At 49.5% G+C, this 6,962-nt stretch overlaps 1 pseudogene; it reads left to right on the plus strand.

The window, feature by feature from the left end:
* Positions 1-422: 422 nt before the first annotated feature.
* On the plus strand, positions 423-4,603 carry LOC125519370 (annotated as a pseudogene).
* The last annotated feature ends 2,359 nt before the right edge of the window (positions 4,604-6,962 follow it).

Below are 6,962 nucleotides of genomic sequence, written 5' to 3' on the forward strand. Positions count from 1 at the left end.
ATATATCCAACTACGACAGCTACGGGTCGTGTACCGACGAGGAAACAACAGTGTGTACACTTCTTGGTACGTGTCCCGTAGAGTAAATAAACACATAAACTGAAGAAACTTTTTTTTCGAAAAAGAATGTTTGGAAAGCTAGGAGCACCACAAAACCGGGAGCTGGATCAGGTGCCTGGTCCAAAGGAACTGGACCGCGAAACATTCGAACCACACGCGCTTGCACACGATGCTTCCCCGGCGGCCGGCGACCGGCGGAGGGTCGGGCAGCTTGACCTGTACGGTGTCCGCGAGCGTATCCATCGAAAGCTACATCAAGAAGGACAAGCGAGACCAACGGAGTCTTCATTCTCTGGAGCCAATGAGTCTCGGGTCTTAATTAATTAAGTAGGGAGTTCAGGCGGCCTTCCCATATGCCGGCCATGCAAGTGCCGGAGCAGAGCACCGGGCCCGTGAACCTGCTGATGAGCCCCGGCCGGGCTTCGCCGCCGCCCACCTCCCCGCAGCCGCGCCACGGGAGGCTGGTCACCGTGCTGAGCATCGACGGCGGCGGCGTGCGCGGGATCATCCCCGGCACCATCCTCGCTTTCCTCGAAAAAAAGCTTCAGGTAACCTTTTTCATACTTACAGAGTATCAACCTGCCTGCTCTTGCATGTATCCAGTTTTTCATATAGCATGTATGGTGGTGTAACGAGCTGTTGGGGGAGAGTGGCGATGGTATGGACGGGCTCGCGCGCTCCTGATAGCTGGACGAACGATTGAAAACGGTGGAGTACGTGCAACTAACGACCGACGATTATGCTGTTCCATTGGCACTGGTTTGTCCGCACGGTACAGAACAGTGTCCGTCAGCTGCGCCACTATTGATTAGATTATGCTACAACTCTCTAGTTGTTCACCTGGATGATTGGTCAACCTTGTGTTTGCTTCTATTATTGGTACAGGGAGATTGTTTTTCAAACAACCAAATAATTCAAAAAGTATATCTATATGTTCTCCGTCTCATGCAAATGCTATCTACCAATTTGTAGGGAAAAGGACAAAACATTTTTTGTGGAAAAAAAACAAAAAGAACGCCAACGGTCACCACAAAATGTCACACTAAATTTGTTTGAGAAAAGTATAGTTTTCGTCTCTCAACTCTTGGTGAAATCTAGATTTAGTCCCTCAACTTTAAAACCGGGCAACTTGCACCCCCAACTACCGAAACCGGACAAGGTTCGTCCCTGGACTCGGTTTTGACCCATGCTCACTCATATTCTTGTAAAGTTTTTTATATCCGTGAACTTTTTGAAATTCACATACACTTTTCAAATCCGCATATTTTTTTTAGAAAAATAATCATACTTTTTTCAAATCAGCGAACTATTCTGAAATTCACGTACTTTTTCAAATCCATCATTTTTTTAACATTTACGTACCTTTTTTTCTAAATCCCCGTATTTTCCCAAGTTTATGTAATTTTATCAAATCCAAGTTTTTTTCAAAGCCATGAACTGTTTTTGAAATCCGCATACTTATTTCAAATCCACATGTTTCCAAAGTCCGCATTTTTTTCAAATCCGTGTTCCTTTTATAATCCATGAACTTTGTTTGAAATTCACGTACTTGTTTCAAGTTGAAATAAGTTTTGAAATCCACATATTTTTGCGTAAAAGAAGTCCATGTCCACGTACTTTTTTCAAGTCCGCATAAAATTTTGAAATTCATGAACTCTTTCAAAAAAGTGTAATCGAATATGAAAAGCTACATCAATTTTTTAAAATTAAATGAACTTTCAAAAAATGCGCATATTTGAAAAAGTACATGAACTTGGAAAAAGTACGCAGATTTAAAAAAATTACACAAATTTTTAAAAGGTTCACGTATTTGAAAAAAGTAACCGAATCTGAAAATATTACGTGGACTTGGAAAAGGTAGGCAAATTTGAGTCGAAACGGTCAAAACAGGGGTGGGACAGCACGAAAACCGGTCAACACCGTGAGCAGGGATGAATCTTGTATGGTTTCAGAAGTTAATGGTGCAAGTTGTCCGGTTTTGGAGTTGAGGGACCAAGTCTAGACTTCGCCAAGAATTGAGAGATGAAAAATATACTTTTCTTAATTTGTTTTCTTCACCGCGAAACACTGCTGCTCCATTTTGCATCAAAAAATTTGTGGATGCTTGCACCACTAATGCGGAATTTATTGAAACCATTCAGATCATTTTTTTAACCCTTAACACATGAGCCAAAACGCCATAAGGAAGGGATTTGCTCGGTCTGTGCCGCTGCGTTGTCACGTTCTTATAGAAACACTTACTGCCGCCTTGTAATCTCTCTTTACCCGTGTTGACATACTATATCTGCTAAAAACAATCTTCCTGACTAAATTAAAAACATGGCCACTAATACGTTGGCAGTAGTTGATATACTATTTGAACTTCAACCAAACACTTCCTCAAACTACCCCTGGTACGAGTATAAAATAAAAAATAAAAATGACGGGAGCCCATTAAGCCCAGCATTAGGCATGCCGTTGGTGGGTCCCAAAACGTTTTCTTAAACTCTGATGTTCCCCTAATCACCCAGACCGTAGAATAGTCTATTCATGCCTCCGGGCTGGGGCCGTTTCCATACTCCGGTACATATTGGTGCCAAACAATGAACAACGGCCTGCAGGAAACACCGTGGTCACCGCTTAAACATCCGCAACCTCAATCGGTTCTCACGGCGTCTCCTGCCGTCGCGTACGCGCATTAAATATTCCCTTATACGCCAGGTGTACCATCACACGTCCTGTATCTATATGTGAACGAACGCCTTGCGATACCGTGAGCGCGCGAGCTCATCCACGCCAATGGATTTTCGGCTGTTGGGGTGCGTAGGAGTTTGATGGGTCGGACGTGAGGATCGCGGATACTTCGACGTGGTCACCGGTGCTTATACGCCAGGTGTACCATCACACGTCCTGTATCTATATGTGAACGAACGCCTTGCGATACCGTGAGCGCGCGAGCTCATCCACGCCAATGGATTTTCGGCTGTTGGGGTGCGTAGGAGTTTGATGGGTCGGACGTGAGGATCGCGGATACTTCGACGTGGTCACCGGTGCTTATACGCCAGGTGTACCATCACACGTCCTGTATCTATATGTGAACGAACGCCTTGCGATACCGTGAGCGCGCGAGCTCATCCACGCCAATGGATTTTCGGCTGTTGGGGTGCGTAGGAGTTTGATGGGTCGGACGTGAGGATCGCGGATACTTCGACGTGGTCACCGGGACGAGCACCGGAGGCCTGGTCGCCGCCATGCTCACCGCGCCCAATGCCGAGGGCCGCCCACTCTTCGCCGCCAAGGACATCAACAAGTTCTACCTCGAGCACTGCCCGAATATCTTCCCTGCCGTCTGGTGAGGATTATATACTGTATAATTCACCGTCTCACACGTACAACGAAATCACTCTCGAATGGGCAATATTACTATGTCATCAGCATAAGCTCAGGTACCAAAGCTGTACCTGAGCTTATGCTGATTGCATAATAACATTAAAAACCTGAATGTCGTGTTAACAATTTTCAATGAAATTAGGGGTGGGTTTCTGACCCTTCACAGGCTCACACACATCCAGCAGCAGCAAAAACTCGTTGCCCTTCGGCTAAGCTATGCACTTCTGACGCTAAACTGAAGATGGTGTTAATAGCTCGTTATTTCCCGCTATACCAAGAGTACTTATGAGCTATACACAATCTGTTGTGCAGCAAAGGACCTCTGGGCTTGTTCAAGAGCATGATGGGACCCAAGTACAACGGCCAGCACTTGCACTCAATCCTGAAGGAGCTGCTCGGCGACACGCGAGTCAGTCAGACACTCAAGAGCATCGTCGTCATCCCCACTTTCGACATCAAGCTCCTTCAGCCTACGATCTTCTCAACCTACGACGTACGCAGAAGGACATAAACACGTGCATCTGCATAAACGACATGTCATCCACTCGGCCTACCTAACTATACACATGAAACAAAATCTGTACGTGCAGGCCAGGTGGGATGTCTCCAAGGATGCTCTTCTATCGGACGTCTGCATCAGTACGTCTGCCGCGCCGACCTACCTTCCCGGGCACCATTTCGAGACCAAGGACAAAAACGGTAAGACCCGGGCCTTCAACCTCATCGACGGGGGCGTCGCCGCTAACAATCCGGTACGCTGCCCAAATTAGGCTTAAGATGTATACCAGTTGACTTCTGTGATGTTGATACATTTCTCACTAACTTACATGGATGTGCGCAGACCCTTGTGGCCATGACCCACGTAAGCAAGCATATCCTAATGAAAAACCGACACTTTTTCCCTGTCAAGCCGGCCGAGTACGGCAAGTTCATGGTCCTTTCGTTGGGCACTGGCACCGCCAAGGTCGAAGAGAAGTTCGATGCTGCCAAGTGCAGCAAGTGGGGCCTTCTCGGGTGGCTCTACAAAGGGGGCATGCTATGGCCGGTTTAGCTAGGCTCATCGGATAATCTTAGCCCATAAGTTATCTTAGATTAATTTTTATGCAAGTTATTTAGATTATAAATATAGGCTGTAAGACTCTGTTTGGAATCAAGCAATAAGAAGATTATTATCTCTATTGCCCGGCTCCCAGAGGAGCCGGAACCCTAGCCGCCTTTAACCCTAGCCGCCGCCGCCATCTCCCTCCTCTTCCACGACAGCGCCCAACCGCCGGCGCGGCCGCTCATCGCCTCGCCCATCTCCCTCCTTCCCCTACTGCTTACGCCCCAGGCCTGGTAGGGTACAAGTTCCTACCAATTTGGTAATCAGAGACCAAGTTCCGATCATGTCGCTGTCACCACCACCGCCGGCGCTTTCCAGGGGATCCACCGCGCCGATGACGACGGCGCCGTCCCTCACCGCGCCGATGACGCCGGCGCCGTCCCTTATCGCGCCGACGACGTCCGCCACCGGATCAACCACGCTGGCGGGCCCCGTCTCCATCGCGACCCCGGCCGCGCCGTCCTCCACAATTCCTCCTACGCCACAGCCGTCCGCCGTCTTCACACCGGAGCAGGTCACGGCCACCCTGCGGGACCTCGTCACCGCCGTCCAGAGCCTCTACTTGCAACAGCAGCAATACGCGGCCGGGCCCTACATGCCCCTGTCGACGGCGCCCCCTGCCGCCTACGGCCACACGCCGTGGCCGTTCCAGGGCGTCTCTCCGTACGGCGCGCCCCTCTGGCCCTTGGCGCCGACGCCGTCCTCGGGCCCCTGGCCGCTACAGCAGATGCCGCAGGCGGCGGCCACCGGACCGCTGCAGCTGTTCTCCGTGCCAACCTGCACCGGGCAGCCCTGCTGCCGTTTCCAGCGGGACACCCCGGCGGGACTACGCCGACCGCGGCCCCTCTGTGGTACTTGCAGCCACCCCCTCCCGCGGCCACTGACGCCCCCGCGCACCCCCCGCAACCAACGCTCCAACCACCGGCACCGCCCTGCCTAGCTCGGGGGCACCTGAAGGAAATATGCCCTAGAGGCAATAATAAAGTTATTATTTATTTCCTTATTTCATGATAAATGTTTATTATTCATGCTAGAATTGTATTAACCGGAAACATAATACATGTGTGAATACATAGACAAACAGAGTGTCACTAGTATGCCTCTACTTGACTAGCTCGTTAATCAAAGATGGTTATGTTTCCTAACCATAGACAAAGAGTTGTTTTGATTAACGGGATCACATCATTAGGAGAATGATGTGATTGACTTGACTCATTCCGTTAGCTTAGCACTCGATCGTTTAGTATGTTGCTATTGCTTTCTTCATGACTTATACATGTTCCTATGACTATGAGATTATGCAACTCCCGTTTACCGGAGGAACACTCTGTGTGCTACCAAACGTCACAACGTAACTGGGTGATTATAAAGGAGCTCTACAGGTGTCTCCAAAGGTACATGTTGGGTTGGCGTATTTCGAGATTAGGATTTGTCACTCCGATTGTCGGAGAGGTATCTCTGGGCCCTCTCAGTAATGCACATCACCTAAGCCTTGCAAGCAATGCAACTAAATGAGTTAGTTGTGAGATGATGTATTACGGAACGAGTAAAGAGACTTGCCGGTAACGAGATTGAACTAGGTATTGATATACCGACGATCGAATCTCGGGCAAGTAACATACCGATGACAAAGGGAACAACGTATGTTGTTATGCGGTCTGACCGATAAAAATCTTCGTAGAATATGTGGGAGCCAATATGAGCATCCGGGTTCCGCTATTGGTTATTGACCGGAGACATGTCTCGGTCATGTCTACATTGTTCTCGAACCCGTAGGGTCCGCACGCTTAAGGTTTCGATGACAGTTATATTATGAGTTTATGAGTTTTGATGTACCGAAGTTGGTTCGGAGTCCCGGATATGACCGCGGACATAATGAGGAGTCTCGAAATGGTCGAGACATAAAGATTGATATATTGGACGGCTATATTCGGACACCGGAAGTGTTCCGGGAAAGTTTCGGATAAAACCGAAGTACCAGGGGGTTACAGGAACCCCCCGGGGGTTAATGGGCCTCATGGGCCTAAAGTGGAGAAGAGGAGGGGCTGCCAGGGCAGGCCGCGCCCCCCTCCCCCTAGTCCGAATTGGACAAGGAGGGAGGGGCGGCGCCCCCCCTTTCCTTCCTCTCCTCTCTCCCTTCCTTCCCCCTCTCCTACTTGGACAAGGAAAGGGAGGGGAGTCCTACTCCCGGTAGGAGTAGGACTCCTCCTGCGCGCCTCCTACTAGGGCCGGCCGCACCCCCCCTTGGCTCCTTTATATACGGAGGCAGGAGGCACCCCTAGACACACAAGTTGATCCACGTGATCGTTTTCTTAGCCGTGTGCGGTGCCCCCATCCACCATAATCCTCGATAATATTGTAATGGTGCTTAGGCGAAGCCCTGCGACAGTTGAACATCAAGATCGTCACCACGCCGTCGTGCTGACGGAAC

The sequence above is a fragment of the Triticum urartu genome, chromosome 7 (genome assembly GCF_003073215.2).
Source record: "Triticum urartu cultivar G1812 chromosome 7, Tu2.1, whole genome shotgun sequence".
Taxonomy (NCBI): domain Eukaryota; kingdom Viridiplantae; phylum Streptophyta; class Magnoliopsida; order Poales; family Poaceae; genus Triticum; species Triticum urartu.